The sequence below is a fragment of the Pseudophryne corroboree genome, chromosome 2 (genome assembly GCF_028390025.1).
Source record: "Pseudophryne corroboree isolate aPseCor3 chromosome 2, aPseCor3.hap2, whole genome shotgun sequence".
In the NCBI taxonomy this organism is placed as follows: domain Eukaryota; kingdom Metazoa; phylum Chordata; class Amphibia; order Anura; family Myobatrachidae; genus Pseudophryne; species Pseudophryne corroboree.
In genome coordinates this window covers 96,681,041-96,701,992 of record NC_086445.1, presented here as the reverse complement: position 1 = coordinate 96,701,992, position 20,952 = coordinate 96,681,041, and the positions used below count along the sequence as shown (strand labels likewise).

Below are 20,952 nucleotides of genomic sequence, written 5' to 3'. Positions count from 1 at the left end.
GTGTACCAGTCAGTGTATGTGTTCCCTCCTCTGCCTCTCATACCCAAGGTACTGAGAATCATAAGAAGGAGAGGAGTAAGATCTATACTCGTGGCTCCGGATTGGCCAAGAAGGACTTGGTACCCGGAACTTCAAGAGATGCTCACGGAGGACCCGTGGCCTCTACCTCTAAGAAAGGACCTGCTCCAGCAGGGACCATGTCTGTTCCAAGACTTACCGCGGCTGCGTTTGACGGCATGGCGGTTGAACGCCGGATCCTGGAGGAAAAAGGCATTCCGGATGAAGTCATCCCTACCCTGATCAAAGCCAGGAAGGATGTAACTGTGCAACATTATCACCGTATTTGGCGTAAATATGTTGCGTGGTGTGAGGCCAGGAAGGCCCCTACAGAGGAATTTCAACTGGGTCGTTTCCTGCATTTCCTGCAAACAGGACTGTCTATGGGCCTAAAATTAGGGTCCATTAAGGTTCAAATTTCGGCCCTGTCGATTTTCTTCCAGAAAGAACTAGCTTCAGTCCCTGAAGTTCAGACGTTTTGTCAAGGGGGTACTGCATATACAGCCTCCTTTTGTGCCTCCAGTGGCACCTTGGGATCTCAATGTAGTTTTGGGGTTCCTAAAATCACATTGGTTTGAACCACTCACCACTGTGGACTTAAAATATCTCACATGGAAAGTGGTAATGCTGTTAGCCCTGGCTTCAGCCAGGCGTGTCTCAGAATTGGCGGCTTTATCCTATAAAAGCCCTTACCTAATTTTTCATACGGGCAGGGCAGAATTGACGACTCGTCCTCAATTTCTCCCTAAGGTGGTTTCAGCGTTTCACTTAAACCAGCCTATTGTGGTACCTGCGGCTACTAGGAACTTGGAGGATTCCAAGTTGCTGGACGTAGTCAGGGCCCTGAAAATATATGTTTCCAGGACGGCTGGAGTCAGAAAATCTGACTCGCTGTTTATCCTGTATGCACCCAACAAGCTGGGTGCTCCTGCTTCTAAGCAGACTATTGCTCGTTGGATTTGTAGTACAATTCAGCTTGCACATTCTGTGGCAGGCCTGCCACAGCCAAAATCTGTAAAAGCCCATTCCACAAGGAAAGTGGGCTCATCTTGGGCGGCTGCCCGAGGGGTCTCGGCTTTACAACTTTGCCGAGCAGCTACTTGGTCAGGGGCAAACACGTTTGCTAAATTCTACAAATTTGATACCCTGGCTGAGGAGGACCTGGAGTTCTCTCATTCGGTGCTGCAGAGTCATCCGCACTCTCCCGCCCGTTTGGGAGCTTTGGTATAATCCCCATGGTCCTTTCGGAGTTCCCAGCATCCACTAGGACGTCAGAGAAAATAAGAATTTACTTACCGATAATTCTATTTCTCATAGTCCGTAGTGGATGCTGGGCGCCCATCCCAAGTGCGGATTGTCTGCAATACTTGTACATAGTTACAAAAATCGGGTTATTATTGTTGTGAGCCATCTTTTCAGAGGCTCCTCTGTTATCATGCTGTTAACTGGGTTCAGATCACAGGTTGTACGGTGTGATTGGTGTGGCTGGTATGAGTCTTACCCGGGATTCAAAATCCTTCCTTATTGTGTACGCTCGTCCGGGCACAGTATCCTAACTGAGGCTTGGAGGAGGGTCATAGGGGGAGGAGCCAGTGCACACCAGCTAGTCCTAAAGCTTTTACTTTTGTGCCCAGTCTCCTGCGGAGCCGCTATTCCCCATGGTCCTTTCGGAGTTTCCAGCATCCACTACGGACTATGAGAAATAGAATTATCGGTAAGTAAATTCTTATTTTACGTCCACCTCCTGTAGTGGTTCAAACCAGTCTGATTGGAGGTACTGCAGCACCAAATTGAGATCCCAAGGAGCCGTGTGAGGCACAAAGGGAGGTTGGATGCGCAGAACCCCTTTCAAAAAGGTCTGGACCTCAGGGAGAGAAGCCAATTGTTTCTGAAAGAAAATGGACAAGGCCGAAATCTGGACTTTTATGGAGCCCAGACGTAGGCCCACATCCACCCCTGCTTGCAGAAAAAGCAGGAAACGTCCCAGGTGAAATTCCACCGCAGAATAAGTTCTGCTCTCACACCAAGAGACATATTTCTTCCAAATACGGTGGTAATGTTTAGACATTACCCCATTCCTGGCTTGGATCATAGTCGGGATAACCTTGTCAGGGATCCCTCTTCTGGCTAAAATCAGCTGTTCAACTTTTATGCTGTCAAACGTAGCCACGGTAAGTCTTGACAGACGAATGGGCAATGTTGCAGAAGTTCCTCGCGAAGAGGTAGAGGCCACGGATCTTCGAGGAGCATCTCCAGAAGTTCTGCGCACTAGGCCCTTCTTGTCCAGTATGGAGCAATGAGTATTGCGTGAACCTTTTCCCTTTTTATTCTTTTGAGAATTCTTGGGATCAGAGGGAGTGGAGGAAACACGCACACCATCTGATAGACCCACGGAGTCGTCAGAGCTTCTACCGCCACTGCCTGTGGGTCTCTCAACCTGGAACAATACCGCCTGAGCTTCCTGTTGAGACGAGAAGCCATCATGTCGATTTGTGGATATCCCCACCGACGTGTCAAGTACCTGAACACTTCCAGGTGAAGGCCCCACTCCCCCAGGTGCAGGTCGGGTCTGCTGAGGAAGTCTGCTTCCCAGTTGTCTACTCCCGGAATGAAGACCGCTGACCACAGCGTTTTTTTCTGCCCAGAAGAGAAATCTTGACACCTTTGACATTGCTGCTCTGCTTTTCGTTCCGCCCTGTCAATTATGTACGTCACTGCCGTCATATTGTCCGATTGGACTGAGTCTGAAGAAGATAAGAGGCCTGCAGAAGGGAGTTGTATATGGTCCTGAGTTCCAGAACGTTGATTGGAAGGATGACTTCCTGATTTAACTATCTTCCTTGAATCTACACCCTCTGGGTGACTGCTCCCCAACCCGGAGGCTTGCATCCGTGGTTAACAGGATCCAGTGCTGAATTCCGAACCTCCGACCCTCTATGAGGTAAGAGGTCTGTAGCCACCACAGAAGGGAAATCTTGGCTTTTGGCGACAGACGAATCCTCTGGTGCATGTGAAGATGCGATCCGGACCATTTGTCCAACAGATCGAGTTGGAAGGATCTTGCGTGAAACCGTCCGTATTGAAGTGCCTCGTAAGAGGCCACCATTTTCCCCAGAAGGCGAATACATAGATGCACCGATATCCGGGATGACTCCAGGACATCCCGAACCATCGACTGGATTACCAATGCCTTTTCCAACGGAAGGAACACTTTCTGCGACTCCATGTCCAGTATCATTCCCAGGAATGGGAGCCTCAGTGTTGGCTCTAGGTGAGATTTCAGAAGGTTCAGAATCCACCTGTGATCCTGGAGAAGTTTGGTTGAGAGGTCAATGCTGTCCAGCAACCTCTCCCTGGATGGTGCCTTTAACAGAAGATCGTCCAAGTACGGAATTATGTTCACTCCCTGCTTGCGGAGTATAAACATCATCTCTGCCATCACCTTGGTGAACAACCTCGGTGCCGTGGTGAGACCAAATGGCAGGGCCTGGAACTGGTAGTGACAGTCCTGCAGTGCAAACCGTAAATAAGCCTGATAAGGCCGCCAGATCGGAATGTGAAGGTACGCATCCTTGATATCCAGAGACACTAGGAATTCCCCTTCCTCCAGACCTGAGATCACCGCTCTCAGAGACTCCAACTTGAATTTGAACAGTCGTAAGTATGTGTCCAACGACTTGAGGTTCCAAATCGGTCTTACCGAACCGTCCGATTTCGGTACTACAAACAAGTTGGAATAATACCCCTTGTTTTGCAGATGAGGTGGAACTGGAACAATGGCCTGAGTCTGTACCAGTTTTTGGATGGCATGCTGTAAAGTTATACTTGCCTCTTGCAAAGCTGGTAAGCCTGATTTGAAGAATCTGTGAGGTGGGAGCTCTTGGAACTCCAGTCTGTAGCCCTGGGAAATAAGATCTATTACCCAGGGATCCAGGCACAAACTTGACCAGATGTGACTTAAGAATTTTAGTCGGGCTCCCACCTAACAGTCCTCCAGGCCTCGCGGTCCAATGTCATGCTGAAGGCTTTGAGGAAGCAGAACCTGAGCTCTGTTCCTGAGCACCTAAAGTTGCCGGTTTGCGTGGTCTACCTCTTGCACCTCTGGAGGCCGTAGAAGCACCTCTGGATTTTCCCTTAAACTTGGCAGTCCGAAAGGACTGTAAATTTGAAGCTGAATAAGCTTTCCTGGCAGGGGGAACTGCGGAAGGAAGATATGTAGACTTATCCGCAGTAGCTTTGGATATCCATTTGTACAATTCATCTCCAAACAAGGCCTCTCCTGTGAATGGTAGGCCTTTGACAGCTTTCCTGGAGTCTGCATCAGCAGTCCACTGGCGTAGCCACAAGCCCCTGCGTGCTGACATAGCCATAGCGGTGGTGCGTGCATTAAGCAAACCAATCTCCTTTATGGCTTCCACCATAAAGTTCGCAGAGTCCTGTATATGCTGCAGGAGTAAAACACCATCCCCCATAGAAAAGGAATCTAACCCCTCAATTAGGTTACCTACCATTTAGCAATGGCTTTTGTGATCGACGCACATGCAATAGTGGGTCTCTGGGCCACCCCAGCAGCTGAGTACAATGATTTGAGTGTAGTCTCAATTTTACAATCAGCCGTACCTTTTAGGGAGGCTGCACCAGGGACAGGCAATACAATTTTTCGTGACAGCCTAGAGACTGATGCGTCCACTATCAGTGGATTTTCCCATTGTTTCCTATCCTCCAGAGGAAAAGTAAAAGATGAGAGCAACCTTTTAGGGATTTCAAATTTCTTATCAGGATCAACCCACGGTTCTTCAAACAGGGTATTCAATTCCTTTGACGCAGGAAAAGTGAATAAGGACTCCTTTTTTACATTAAAATAAGATTCCTCACACTCCTCTGTCACTTTATCAGGAATTTGTAGAACATCTCTGATAGCCTCTATAAGAGCCTCTATAAGAGCATCTATTTCCTGTGACAGAGTAGCATCCCCCCCCCCCCCCCCCAAATCCACCTTACCCGTCAGAGTCAGACTGCAGAATATGGGCCAGAGATCATTTTTGCGAACAAATGGGAGGGGATTGAGACGCTGGTTTGCGGACTGAGTCTCTATTCATAAAGTCATCCACAGTCTGTCTTAAGTATTGCGTCTCTATCTCATTACAGGATAGCTTTGTAGAAAATAGGATTTGAATACCTACTGGTCAATCCTTTTCTCTTAGTCCGTAGAGGATGCTGGGGACTCCGTAAGGACCATGGGGTATAGACGGGATCCGCAGGAGACATGGGCACACTATAAGACTTTAAATGGGTGTGAACTGGCTCCTCCCTCTATGCCCCTCCTCCAGACCTCAGTTAGAAAACTGTGCCCAGGGAGACGGACATTTCGAGGAAAGAATTTATTGTTTAAACACGGTGAGTGTCGTACCAGCTCACACCACGAACCTACCGCAGAACGTGGCATTCAATAGAACACCAGCCAACGGCATGAAAAAATACAGCCATATGCTGCGATAATATGTAGTACAACCAGTGTGTCAACACAACCAATAATAAGATACCGCATGCCATGGCATGAACAATGTCAGCAACAGCCTGACTGAAAAGAAACACCACAAGAGTGTAAGCATAATCAATAACTGCAGATACAGTACGCACTGGGACGGGCGCCCAGCATCCTCTACGGACTAAGAGAAAAGGATTTACCGGTAGGTATTAAAATCCTATTTTCTCATACGTCCTAGAGGATGCTGGGGACTCCATAAGGACCATGGGGTTTATACCAAAGCTCCAGACCGGGCAGGAGAGTGCGGACGACTCTGCAGCACCGATTGAGCAAACATGAGGTCCCCATCAGCCAGGGTATCAAACGTGTAGATCTTAGCAAAAGTGTTTGAACCCGACCAAGTAGCCGCTCGGCAAAGTTGAACCGCCGAGACTACTCGGGCATCCGCCCAAGAAGAGCCCATCTTCCTAGTAGAATGGGTCTCCACCACTTCGGTAACGGCAATCCAGCCTCAGAACGAGCACGCCGAATCGTATCACAGATCCAGTGTGTAACAGACTGCATAGACACAGGTGCCCCAATCATGGTGGGAGCATACCGGACAAACAGAGCCTCTGTTTCCCCAATCTGAGCCAAATTGGCGACATAAATATTCAAAGCCCCGACTACATCGAGAGAATTTGAATCAGCCAATGCTTAAGTAACCACAGGCATCAAAATAGGCTGGTTTCTGCGAAACACAGAAACCACTTTTGGCAGAACTATTATCCGAGTTCTCAATTCCACTCTATCCACATGGAAGATCCAACAGGGGTTCTTGTGAGACAAAGCCGCTACTTCCGACACCCACTTTGCGGACGCCAAAGTCAATAGCATGACCACTCTTCAAGAGAGAGATTTTAACACAACCTTTCCTAAAGGTTCCAATCAGTGTGACACAAGTAACACAACACCACGTCAAGGTCCCACGGTGCCAATGGGGGCACAAATGGAGGTTGGACGTGCAGTACTCCTTTCACGAAAGTCTGAACTTCCGGAAAGGTGGCCAATTCCCTTTTTTTTTTTTTTTTAAAGAAAATTCATAAGACCAAAACTGCACTGAAATGGAGCCTAACTTTAGGCCTGCATACACACCAGCTTGCAAAGCATGGATAAGAACGACCCAGCTGAAAGTCTTCCATAGGAGCCTTCTTGGATTCACTCCAAGACACACAGTTACGCCAACTACGGTGGTAAGGCTTTGCCGTTACTTCTTTTCTAACCTGAAGAAGTGAGGAAATGACTTCACTGGAAAAACCCTTTCGGGCTAGGATATGGCATTCAACCGCCACGCCGTCAGACGCAGCAAGTCTTGATACACGCCCTGATCTTGCTGTAACAGTTCCTCACGTAGAGGAAGAGGCCAGGGATCTTCTATGAGTAAATCATGAAAAACTGGATACCAAGCCCTCCTTGGCTAGACCGGAGCAAAGAGGATCGCCTGAACCTTTGTTCTTCTTACGTTTATCAGCTTGAGAAAGAGTGAAAGCGGAGAGGACACATAGACCGACTGAAAACACCCAAGGTGTCACGAGGGCTTCCACTGCTATAGCTTGAGTGTCCCTTGACCTGGAACAATATCTCTGAGGCCTCTCGTTGAGGCAAGACGCCAACATGTCCAATTGAGACACTGCTCAAAGACTTGTCACTTCTGTGTAAACTTCTCGATGACTACGGTATTTCTCCCGGATGGAGATCGCGTCTGCAGAGTAAATCTATTTCTCCGTCGTTTACCTCCGGAACGAAGACTGCTAATATAGCGTTTACCAGTCTTTCCACCCAGCGGTAAACTTTTGCATCTTCTGCCATTGCCGCTTTTGCTCCTTGTTCCGCCCTAGCGGCTTACTTACGCCACTGCTGTCAAGTCGTCTGACAGAACTAACAAGGGCAGATCACGAAGAATATGTTCGTCGAAAATAGCTCTTAATTCAAGAAAGCTTATTGCAGACAAGCTTTCCAGCTTGACCTTTTCCTCTGGAAATACGTCCCTTGCAAGGACTGCTCCCCAGCCTCGGAGATCTGCATGCATGGACACCAGGATCTAATCCTGGATCCCGAACCTTCATCCCTCTAGCAGGTGAGAACCGAGCAGACACCGCAGGAGCGATGTCCTGGTCCTTAGGATTATATTCCTGTGCATGTGCAGGTGAGACCCGGACCACATTTCCAACTGGTCCCTTGAAAACCACTCTGGCATTTGACCTGCTCACTAAAAAGGCCTCTTAGGCCGCACCCATCTGTTTCATTAACGGAACATATTGATGGATTGTCACAGCAAACCTGATCCGACTCTGGATCCTCAGACCTCTTTCCACAGGAAAAACACAGAACCTTAACCGGTCAGTATCTACTCTGACACCCACCTCCGACATCTGCATCGTTGGGAACAACAGCCATTCCCTGTGTTGAAGAACAGTCAGAGAGAAACAACGATTTGCACCACTTGTTTCTTGACTTCGACTTAATCAGGAGAGCGTCTCAGTACAGAACTACAATGGCTCTTACTATGGAAAGAAAACCCTCATACTACCATCACTCTGTTGAAATGGCAAAGACAATCCTGGATATCCACCCAGGTAATCTGAATGCGGAGAACAACGCATGTAAACCTCTTAGTCTTTTTCTTTTTTTTCTTTTTCTTTTTTAGGAACAGCAGGACAATGCCCTGAACCTGACGCACCTCTGTATGGCATCGCGTACTACCTCCCCTTCCAGATGGGAACGGCAATATCTATTAGAAAAAACAGTGAGGGGAAACATCTGTAACTCAGAATGTCCCCATTTGGATTCTATAAATAACTCACAGGTCCTAGTCTATTCCAGGACTAACTGAAAATTAGTAGATGAGTCCCCACCGGAGTAGGGTCCAGCCAGACAGACTCAGCGACAAGTGGTGGATGTGGTAGAAACAGAAAACGACATCCGCTTCTGCGAACCTAACAAGGCTGCAGAACTCTTACCTTTTCACCTTCCACTGTCTGCACAGAAAAGGAAAAAAGAACGGTATCGAACCGGTTAAAACGACTGCATCCCACAAGAGAATGCGTCACCAACCGTTGTGAAGGAGTCTAACTCACGAAGTTAGACTTACCAGTGGTATCCGCCGAGACTGACTGAGCTGAGGCATCCCCAAACAGCTGTATACCGTCCCACCAGTATCTCTCGGAGACATCCTCAGCATTTCCCCGGCCCCACCTCCTGCCGTCATGCGGCAGCCTGCTGCAATGTTATAATGCAGAATCAACATAAACAACCTTACCCACTCTCTGTAGGGTAATCCTATCGGATGCCTACCCGAATATAAGACTCCCCCATGTGCATGCAATGCAAATAAGTCCAAAGTATAGAAATAAAATATCACTTGGCTTCCTGTGTATGATCCTTTGTGACCGGGCTCAGTGTCGACCAGGAGTTGACTGCCACAGTATTCTCTCCGCGTCGGGAAGAGAATAAACATTCGGACTCCTTGAGAGGATCGAAGACCAACTCGTCACGGCCGATCTAGAGCTTAATCAACAGAGCTACCAGCACATGAGAAGAAATACTATTACTTCAGCATTCATGAATATACAAAATGTAATACACAATATAACACACATATATATATAACATATACATAAGTGGATTGTCCAGACCCGCCAGGTCCCTAGTGACAGTAATGTGTTCTGAATGTGTATGACCATGTACTGACATGCCCCAGTTGTGGATCTACCAGGAACGTTATGGTCGACAGAATAGTAAGCAGGCAAAAAATAACATTCTTGGAACCCCGAGGGGTCTGGGGGAAGCATACATATATAAATTCAATAACACTCCCCCCACATATACCTATAAATATATATATATATATATACAGGTATAAGGCAGTTACAGCGTGTTAATTTTCACTCAGTAATTACAGTTGATGCCGACAGGGCACCCACATACGACTGTGTCTCCCATATCGTGTTTACTTTTTACAAGTATACAACTACCGACCTGCTGACACTGCATCTTCTAAATCAAGTACCAACAGGCGTCGGCGGTGCAGACAGTGATCCCCACAGCCGCTTGCGACAGAGCCCTCACACATGTCGACGAAAAACTATAGTGGGTAATCTGACAGGAAAAACACAGAGAAACATGCACCACAACAATGATTATACGCCCATTATTGAAAATAGTGCTATATTTCCCTCCATATAGCACTAAAACACTGTGCCCCCCCTCGTTTGTACTGTATACATAGCCTTGGCGGGGACATGGAGGAAAATGGCGCTGAATCTGTTGTGAGGGCTAAGCTCCGCCCCTTCACGGCGCGCTTAAGCCCCGCTAAAATATATATATATATATATAGGTAAGCAGGGTCGACGGCACTCCCAAGTCCCCTAAACGATGGTATCAATAGTTGTAATGCCGGTGCCCTCCCCGGGATATACAGTATACCTGTATCCAATAGTATAGAGTATGATTGCGGGCGGCACTCTCGGCGTGAATGAAGACAGACACGTGAGTCTTTAAGTCATCAACGTTTCAATGTCCAGAGTGATCCTGACGAAAATGTCACTCTGGACATTGAAACGTTGATGACTTAAAGACTCACGTGTCTGTCTTCATTCACGCCGAGAGTGCCGCCCGCAATCATACTCTATATATATATATATATATATATATGTTGAGCTGGTGGGGTCCATATACAGCACTAAACCCTGTATGTATATATATGTATATATATATATATATATATATATATATATACACACACACATATCACTGCCCAGGGCGCCCCCCCCCCCCCCCCCCTGCGCCCTGCACCCTCGTAAGCCGTTGGTGTGTGGGAGCAATGGCGCGCGGCCGCTGCGTTACACTGGCAGGGTATCGTACGCGGTGTCCGGGCATCTAGTATGTCCTCTTGCCAGATATTTTAGCCCTCAGTAACTTGCTGCCCAGAGCGCTCCACCCCCAGCGCCCTGCACCCTGTGAGAGCCGTTGGTGTGTGGGAGCATGGAGCGCAGCGCTACGATTACCTCCATTACGGAAGTCTTCTGCCGTCACTGAAGTCTTCTTTTCTTCCAATACTAACCCTGCTTCTTTCTTCTGGCTTCTGTGAGGGGGTGACGGCGCGGCTCTGGGAACAAGCAGCTAGGCGAACCAAGTGATCGAACCCTCTGGAGCTAATGGTGTCCAGTAGCCTAAGAAGCAGGGCCCTTAACTAAGAAGAAGTGGGTCTGACTTCTCTCCCCTCAGTCCCTCGATGCAGGGAGCCTGTAGCCAGCAGGTCTCCCTGAAAATAATAAACCTAACAAAGTCTTTTAGAGAAACTCAGTAGAGCTCCCCTAGTGTGTGTCCAGTCACTCCTGGGCACAAAGTCTAACTGAGGTCTGGAGGAGGGGCATAGAGGGAGGAGCCAGTTCACACCCATTTAAAGTCTTATAGTGTGCCCATGTCTCCTGCGGATCCCGTCTATACCCCATGGTCCTTATGGAGTCCCCAGCATCCTCTAGGATGTATGAGAAATATTGGAGATAATTCCCTCAACGGAATTAACCCATTCCGGTTCAGCCCCGCTATTTTGGGAAGGTGCACTGCCCTGAGTACCCAGTAGTGAGCCCCGTGGTGAAGAGGAACACTCTTTGCCTGACATAATGTAAATGTGACAGCGCACACACACACACACACACACAGGAAAAGGTTAACCCACAAAGAGCCTTTCAGGGAGACACAGAGCAATTTGGAGTCAGCCCCCACCGCGCCCTTTTCGCTAATGCCGTGCTTAGCCGGGGCCACAGACTAAGTACCCTGATAGGGGACTTAGTACACTAATAATCGCTCCCCTCCTGCTATGACCCCCTGGTACCGCTGAGGTAATCTGGAGTCACACTGGAGGAGCTGCGCGTCCCTGTCAGTCAGCGTCTGTGTCCAATGCAGAGTGAAAATGGCACTGGTGAGCTGCTGGATCCTCTCATAGTGAAGCCCTGCCCCTTCAATGGCGCACGGTCTTCCCGCTTTTTTTTATACTGGCTGAGGTAATCTGTTTCTTAAAATGGAGAGAAAACCGTTTTAAGGCTGTGATTGCCAGTGTGGGTACTGTGTACAGTGTACTGAGACGCAGCTATGTACTGTCTGGAGACGCATTCCGCCCCAGTTAGAAGCTGTGTGTCTCCGTACCCTCATGCCGCCATAATGGCAGGCAACCCGCTAGTCGGGACACCGGCTCAGTACTCACCACTCTTCATTCTTCTGGCTCTGTTAGGAGAGGCGGCATGCTGCGGAAATGTACGCTCGCCGTGGTGGGGCTTGCAAATAGTTCCCTCAGAAGCTAGTGTCCTGTCAGAGGGGAGGTTGGGCCGTTCTCCCCCCTAAGTCCCTTGAAGCAGACAGGCTGTCGCCAACCAGCCCTGCCTGTAAATAACAAACATATAAAATAAATACAGAAAACTCTTCAGGAGCTTCCATAAGCGTGACCGGCTCCTCCGCGCACATTTTCTAAACTGAGTCTGGTAGGAGGGGCATAGAGGGAGGAGACAGCCCACACTATCAAATTCTTAAAGTGCCCATGGCTCCTAGTGGACCCGTTTATACCCCATGGTACTAGATGGAACCCCAGTATCCTCTAGGACGTAAGAGAAACAGTAAGACTATAAAAACGAGTTTTATGGTAAGAACTTACCTTTGTTAAAACTCTTTCTACGTGGTACACTGGGCTCCACAAGTCTGGACAATGGGGTGTAGAGTAGGATCTTGATCCGAGGCACCAACAGACTCAAAGCTTTGACTGTTCCCAAAATGCACAGCGCCGCCTCCTATATTACCCCGCCTCCCTGCACAGTAGCTCAGTTTTAGTTAACCAGCCCAATGCAGTAGCAGGAAAAGAGACGACAACGGTTAGTAGCCACATATACCACACTCTCATGACAAGAGAAGTGTCAGCGGCTATTGCCATATCAACCCAAAGAAGCTAAGTGCATCAGGGTGGGCGCCTTGTGGAGCCCAGTGTACCTCGCAGAAAGAGTTTTAACAAAGGTAAGTTCTTACCATAAAACTCGTTTTCTGCTGCAGTTCTTTATGGGAGGGGACGCACTGTAGCGGGTGCAAGTACCCGGCGTCCAAAGGAAGCATCCTGGGAAGCGGCAGTATCGAAGGCATAGAACCTTATGAACGTGTTCCCAGAGGACCACGAAGCCGCCTTGCACATTTGATCAAGGGTCGCACCACGGTGGGCCGCCCAAGAAGGTCCAACAGACCGAGTAGAATGGGCCGTAATGTGAGCAGGAGCTGACAGACCAGCCTTCACATAAGCATGTGCAATCACCATTCTAATCCATCTGTTCAGGGTCTGCTTGTGAGCAGGCCAGCCACGTTTGTGAAATCCAAACAAAACAAAGAGAAAATCAGATTTTCGAATAGAAGCAGTTCTCTTCACATAGATACGGAGAGCCCGTACCACATCCAAAGACCGCTCTTTGGGAGACAAATCAGGAGAGACAAAGGCTGGAACCACAATCTCCTGATTAAGGTGGAACGAAGAAACCACCTTAGGTAAATATATCCGGGACAAGTCCTAAGAACCGCCCGGTCACAGTGAAATATCAGATATGGGGAACTACAAGACAAGACACCCAGATCTGACACTCTTCCAGCAGAGGCAATAGCCAGCAAGACCACCACCTTAAAGGGAAAGCCACTTAAGGTCAGCTGAACCAAGAGGTTCAAATGGAGGCTCCTGCAACGCCTCCAAGACCACCGACAAGTCCCAAGGAGCCACAGGCGGGACATAGGGAGGTTGGATATGCAACACACCCTGAGTGAAAGTATGAACATCAGGTAAAGTCGCAATTTTTCTCTGAAACCACGCCGATAAGGCAGAAATATGAACCTTGAGGGAGGCCAGACGCGGGCCTAAATCTAGGCCCTGCTGCAGAAAAGCCAAAAGTTTGGCTGTACTAAACTTGGAAGCGTCATAATTGTTAGATGCGCACCAAACAAAGTATGAATGCCAGACCCTATGGTAAATCCGAGCAGAAGCCGGTTTCCGGGCCCGCAACATAGTTTTAATGACCTCTTCAGAAAAACCCTTAGCCCTCAAGACGGAAGCTTCAAGAGCCACGCCGTCAAAGATAGCCGGGCTAGGTCCTGGTAGACACAAGGGCCCTGAACGAGGAGGTCTGGGCGTTGTGGAAGTAGAAGTGGACGCTCTGACGATAGGCCTTGCAGGTCTGAGAACCAGTGCCATCTGGGCCACGCCGGAGCTATGAGAAGCAGATTTCCTTTTTCTTGCCTGAACTTCCGAATTACCCTGGGCAGGAGTGACACCGGAGGGAACACGTACGGCAGCCGAAACCTCCACTGCACCGCCAGTGCATCCACGAATGCTGCTTGAGGATCCCTTGTCCTTGCTCCGAAGACCGGAACCTTGTGATTGTGTCGAGACGCCATCAGATCCACATCTGGAAGACCCCACCTTTCCACGAGGAGTTGAAACACTTCTGGATGGAGGCTCCACTCGTCGGCATGCATGTCCTGATGACTGAGAAAGTCAGTTTCCCAATTCAGGACTCCCGGAATGAATATTGCCGATATTGACGGTAGATGGCGTTCTGCCCACTGTAGAATCCATGAGGCTTCCTTCATTGACAAACGGCTTCGAGTGCCGCCTTGATGATTTATGTAAGCCACTGTGGTGGCGTTGTCCGACTGTACTTGAACAGGACGGTTCTGAATTAAATGCTGGGCCAGGTTCAACGTATTGAAGACCGCCCGCAACTCCAGAATGTTAATCGAGAGGAGAGATTCCTCCTTGGTCCACCGACCCTGCAAGGAGTGCTGCTCCAGCACCGCGCCCCAACCTCTTAGACTGACATCTGTCGTCAACAGGACCCAGTTGGATATCCAGAAGGGACGGCCCCTGCACAATTGTTGGTCCTGGAGCCACCAGAGCAGCGACAGACGGACCTCCGGAGTCAATGAGATCATGTGAGACCTGATCTGGTGAGGCAGGCCGTCCCACTTGGCTAGAATCAGCTTCTGGAGGGGGCGAGAATGGAATTGAGCAAACTCCACCATGTCGAATGCTGACACCATGAGGCCCAGCACCTGCATAGCAGAATGTATCGACACTTGCGGACGAGAAAGGAAGCAACGAATCCTGTCCTGAAGCTTCAGGACTTTCTCCTGAGACAAGAACAACCTCTGGTTGTGAGTGCCTAACAGCGCTCCCAGGTGCACCATGCTCTGAGCAGGGACCAGGGAGGATTTCTTCCAGTTGATGAGCACAGGAGAAGATCTGGGGAATTTGCCAGGATTAACAAGTCGTCCAGATACGGCAGTATCCTGACCCCTTGACGGCGGAGTACCACCATCATCACCGCCATAACTTTGGTGAAGACTCGCGGAGCCGTTGTTAAACCAAAAAGGTAACGCCCGAAACTGGTAATGGATGTTGCCAATAGCAAACCTCAGGTATTGTTGATGTGACACTGCTATAGGAATATGCAGGTAAGCATCCTGTATGTCCAAGGAGACCATGTAGTCCCAAGGATCTAAGGCCAGAACTATAGAGCAAAGGGTTTCCATACGGAACTTGGAAATCTTCACAAACCTGTTCAATGCCTTGAGGTTGAGAATGGGCCGGAAGGACCCATTCGGTTTCGGGTCTAGAAACAGCGAAGAATAGTACCCCCGGCCCCTCTGAACAAGAGGCACCTGTACTACGACTCCTGTATCCAGGAGGGTCTGCACCACCGAGTGTAGAGTTTTTGTCTTTGTCCGGTCCAAAGGGACGTCTGTCTGGCAAAATCGATAAGGGGGTCGGTTTTTAAAAGGCAATGGCGTAACCTCGAGTGACGACTTCCCGTACCCAGGCATCTGAAGTGGTCTTCAACCATTCCTGGGTATACCCTAGAAGCCGGCCTCCCACCCTGGGATCCCCCAGGGGGAGGCCCGCCCCGTCATGCGGCAGGCTTATCGTCTTGGCAGCTGGCTGACGAGCAGCCCAGGCTCTTTTGGGCTTCGGCTTACCAGGTTTGGAAGTGCGGGCCTGCTTATGGTACGCCTGACCTTTCGCTTTACCTGAAGGATGAAAGGGTCGAAAGGACGTACCTTTAGCCTTCGACACAGAAGGAGCGGTATTAGGTAGACAGGCAGTTTTGGCAGTAGCCAAGTCAGCCACTATCTTATTTAAGTCCTCCCCAAACAGAATATCTCCCTTGAAAGGGAGTACCTCCAGGGTTTTTCTAGAGTCCAGATCTACAGACCAGGATCTCAGCCACAATATCCGGCGAGCCAGGACTGACGTAGTAGAGGCCTTGGCTGCCAGGATACCGGCATCAGAAGCCGCCTTTTTAATATATAGAGAAGTTGTGACAATATATGACAAGCATTGTCTAGCATGGTCAGAGGAGATTTCAGCTTCTAACTCCAAGGCCCATGCTTCAATAGCCTCAGCAGCCCATGAAGCTGCAATAGTAGGCCTTTGTGCAGCACTCATGAGGGTGTAAATCAGAGACGTGACGGTAGTGACAGGTACAGCTGAGGAAACCACCATCCTAGCCACATGTGAGTCCACTGGAGGAGGTGTTTCCCAATTGTTAGACAGCTCTGGCGCGAGGGGATAGCGAGCCAGCATCCTCTTTTGAGGCACAAACTTCATACCCGGGTTTTCCCAGGGTTCCTGACATATATCCACTAGGTGATCAGAGTAAGGTAAAACCTGTTTAACCACCTTCTGACGCTTGAACCTATCTGGTTTCTTAGGAAGCACGGATGGCTCGGGATCATCCGTAATTTGCAGAATTAACTTAATAGCCTCCAACATCCACATGTGAACTACCCTCCCCATCAGCCGTATCTGAGTCAGAACCTGTAGGGTCAGTGTAAGTGCCGTCCTCATCAGACGAGGTGTCAGTGACAGCAGTGGATTGTGAGGAGACGAGCGCTCGCTTAGAGGACCTCTTGGACTTAGGCAAGCGTTGGTCAGACTTTTTAGTAGTCAAGGACTGGTTCAACTTCTTTAATTGAGCAGATAAATCGTCCGCCCACGGCGGGTTAGCTGCAGGGCCCACATACGGTTGTACCGGCATTGGGGTCCCATAGGGGGTGTTAGTTTATGAACTAGCGTATGCAGAAGCATGGAAAAAGCGGCCCACGGTGGGTCAGTATGTGCCTCCGTTGCCACAGTCCCACTGGGGGGCAAGGAGCCCCCAGAACCCACAGCTGCTATACTCTCCTCATATGTGCCTGTGGCTTCAGCAACACCAGCAATGTGTTCCGCCCCAGAACCGTTACCCTCAGAAGCAGACATGATATAACTTGCAGTATGAGGTAACACAGTACAATTATCAGCAGCAAATATCCCAAACCCAAACCCCTGCGCAGTGTAGACAGCACTAGCAGAGATAAAGGAGAGATATGGTGACCTAATCACAGAGAAAAATACGTATTAGAGTATATCTTTGTGAAAATCCTATATTAGATAACACCTGACGCACCAAGCCCCCTCAGGTTATAGAATATAGGGATAGCAAGTTGAGTGAAAGACACGAGATGGACAACACTCAGCTATCAAATGCACACACAGAAGGTCACAGTTTGTACAATGCAGAGGTTATTACAGACAATAATACTGCACTGGACTAGCTTACACAGCTATATAACAGTAGATATAACAGTACACAGTAAGAACTGGATGTATATCACAGGGTAATTGTACTATAAAACCCTGACTAAATGCAATCTTTCTTAACGATCACTGACTAAAAAGGCAGGTAGAATACTTAAGTGTCATGTAAAGGCACAGCGCTGACAACCAGGCGGCTTTACATCGGAGGATTTGCCCAAGCAGTCCCAGGAACAGTGAGCTGAGGAGTAATGGCGCCGCAGACACTGACTGGGAGTGAGGAAAATAAGAATTTACTTACCGATAATTCTATTTCTCGTAGTCCGTAGTGGATGCTGGGGACTCCGTCAGGACCATGGGGAATAGCGGCTCCGCAGGAGACAGGGCACAAAAGTAAAAGCTTTAGGATCAGGTGGTGTGCACTGGCTCCTCCCCCTATGACCCTCCTCCAAGCCTCAGTTAGGATACTGTGCCCGGACGAGCGTACACAATAAGGAAGGATTTTGAATCCCGGTTAAGACTCATACCAGCCACACCAATCACACTGTACAACCTGTGATCTGAACCCAGTTAACAGCATGATAACAGCGGAGCCTCTGAAAAGATGGCTCACAACAATAATAACCCGATTTTTGTAACAATAACTATGTACAAGTATTGCAGACAATCCGCACTTGGGATGGGCGCCCAGCATCCACTACGGACTACGAGAAATAGAATTATCGGTAAGTAAATTCTTATTTTCTCTGACGTCCTAAGTGGATGCTGGGGACTCCGTCAGGACCATGGGGATTATACCAAAGCTCCCAAACGGGCGGGAGAGTGCGGATGACTCTGCAGCACCGAGTGAGAGAACTCCAGGTCCTCCTCAGCCAGGGTGTGCCCCTGACCAAGTAGCAGCTCGGCAAAGTTGTAAAGCCGAGACCCCTCGGGCAGCCGCCCAAGATGAGCCCACCTTCCTTGTGGAATGGGCATTTACATATTTTGGCTGTGGCAGGCCTGCCACAGAATGTGCAAGCTGAATTGTACTACACATCCAACTAGCAATCGTCTGCTTAGAAGCAAGAGCACCCAGTTTGTTGGGTGCATACAGGATAACAGCAAGTCAGTTTTCCTGACTCCAGCCGTCCTGGAAACCTATATTTTCAGGGCCCTGACAACATCTAGCAACTTGGAGTCCTCCAAGTCCCTAGTAGCCGCAGGTACCACAATAAGCTGGTTCAGGTGAAACGCTGACACCACCTTAGGGAGAAACTGGGGACGAGTCCGCAGCTCTGCCCTGTCCGAATGGACAATCAGATATGGGCTTTTGTGAGACAAAGCCGCCAATTCTGACACTCGCCTGGCCGAGGCCAGGGCCAACATCATGGTCACTTTCCATGTGAGATATTTCAAATCCACAGATTTGAGCGGTTTAAACCAATGTGATTTGAGGAATCCCAGAACTACGTTGAGATCCCACAGTGCCACTGGAGGCACAAAAGGGGGTTGTATATGCAGTACTCCCTTGACAAACTTCTGGACTTCAGGAACTGAAGCCAATTCTTTCTGGAAGAAAATCGACAGGGCCGAAATTTGAACCTTAATGGACCCCAATTTGAGGCCCATAGACACTCCTGTTTGCAGGAAATGCAGGAATCGACCGAGTTGAAATTTCTTCGTGGGGCCTTCCTGGCCTCACACCACGCAACATATTTTCGCCACATGTGGTGATAATGTTGTGCGGTCACCTCCTTCCTGGCTTTGACCAGGGTAGGAATGACCTCTTCCGGAATGCCTTTTTCCCTTAGGATCCGGCGTTCAACCGCCATGCCGTCAAACGCAGCCGCGGTAAGTCTTGGAACAGACATGGTACTTGCTGAAGCAAGTCCCTTCTTAGCGGCAGAGGCCATGAGTCCTCTGTGAGCATCTCTTGAAGTTCCGGGTACCAAGTCCTTCTTGGCCAATCCGGAGCCACGAGTATAGTTCTTACTCCTCTACGTCTTATAATTCTCAGTACCTTAGGTATGAGAAGCAGAGGAGGGAACACATACACCGACTGGTACACCCACGGTGTTACCAGAACGTCCACAGCTATTGCCTGAGGGTCTCTTGACCTGGCGCAATACCTGTCCAGTTTTTTGTTCAGGCGGGACGCCATCATGTCCGCCTTTGGTCTTTCCCAACGGTTCACAATCATGTGGAAGACTTCCCGATGAAGTCCCCACTCTCCCGGGTGGAGGTCGTGCTGAGGAAGTCTGCTTCCCAGTTGTCCACTCCCGGAATGAACACTGCTGACAGTGCTATCACATGATTTTCCGCCCAGCGAAGAATCCTTGCAGTTTCTGCCATTGCCCTCCTGCTTCTTGTGCCGCCCTGTCTGTTTACGTGGGCGACTGCCGTGATGTTGTCCCACTGGATCAATACCGGCTGACCTTGAAGCAGAGGTCTTGCTAAGCTTAGAGCATTGTAAATTGCTCTTAGCTCCAGTATATTTATGTGGAGAGAAGTCTCCAGACTTGATCACACTCCCTGGAAATTTTTTCCTTGTGTGACTGCTCCCCAGCCTTTCAGGCTGGCATCCGTGGTCACCAGGACCCAGTCCTGAATGCCGAATCTGTGGCCCTTTAGTAGATGAGCACTCTGCAGCCACCACAGAAGAGACACCCTTGTCCTTGGAGACAGGGTTATCCGCTGATGCATCTGAAGATGCGATCCGGACCATTTTTCCAGCAGATCCCACTGAAAAGTTCTTGCGTGAAATCTGCCGAATGGAATCGCTTCGTAAGAAGCCACCATTTTTCCCAGGACCCTTGTGCAATGATGCACTGACACTTTTCCTGGTTTTAGGAGGTTCCTGACTAGCTCGGATAACTCCCTGGCTTTCTCCTCCGGGAGAAACACCTTTTTCTGGACTGTGTCCAGAATCATCCCTAGGAACAGCAGACGTGTCGTCGGAGACAGCTGCGATTTTGGAATATTTAGAATCCACCCGTGCTGTCGTAGAACTACTTGAGATAGTGCTACTCCGACCTCCAACTGTTCTCTGGACCTTGCCCTTATCAGGAGATCGTCCAAGTAAGGGATAATTAAGACGCCTTTTCTTTGAAGAAGAATCATCATTTCGGCCATTACCTTGGGAAAGACCCGGGGTGCCGTGGACAATCCAAACGGCAGCGTCTGAAACTGATAGTGACAGTTTTGTACCACGAACCTGAGGTACCCTTGGTGAGAAGGGCAAATTGGGACATGGAGGTAAGCATCCTTGATGTCCAGGGACACCATATAGTCCCCTTCTTCCTGGTTCGCTATCACTGCTCTGAGTGACTCCATCTTGATTTGAACCTTTGTATGTAAGTGTTCAAATATTTCAGATTTAGAATAGGTCTCACCGAGCCGTCTGGCTTCAGTACCACAATATAGTGTGGAATAATACCCCTTTCCTTGTTGTAGGAGGGGTACTTTGATTATCACCTGCTGGGAATACAGCTTGTGAATTGTTTCCAATACTGCCTCCCTGTCGGAGGGAGACGTTGGTAAAGCAGACTTCAGGAACCTGCGAGGGGGAGACGTCTCGAATTTCCAATCTGTACCCCTGGGATACTACTTGTAGGATCCAGGGGTCCACTTGCGAGTGAGCCCACTGCGCGCTGAAACTCTTGAGACGACCCCCCACCGCACCTGAGTCCGCTTGTACGGCCCCAGCGTCATGCTGAGGACTTGGCAAAAGCGGTGGAGGGCTTCTGTTCCTGGGAATGGGCTGCCTGCTGCAGTCTTCTTCCCTTTCCTCTATCCC

At 49.2% G+C, this 20,952-nt stretch overlaps 1 protein-coding gene across 3 annotated transcripts in view; it reads right to left on the bottom strand.

The window, feature by feature from the left end:
* The window catches only part of DYNC2H1 (dynein cytoplasmic 2 heavy chain 1), a 1,021,614-nt gene that overhangs the window by 679,443 nt on the left and 321,219 nt on the right, over nt 1–20,952 (bottom strand). The gene's annotated exons all lie outside the window — the stretch shown is intronic.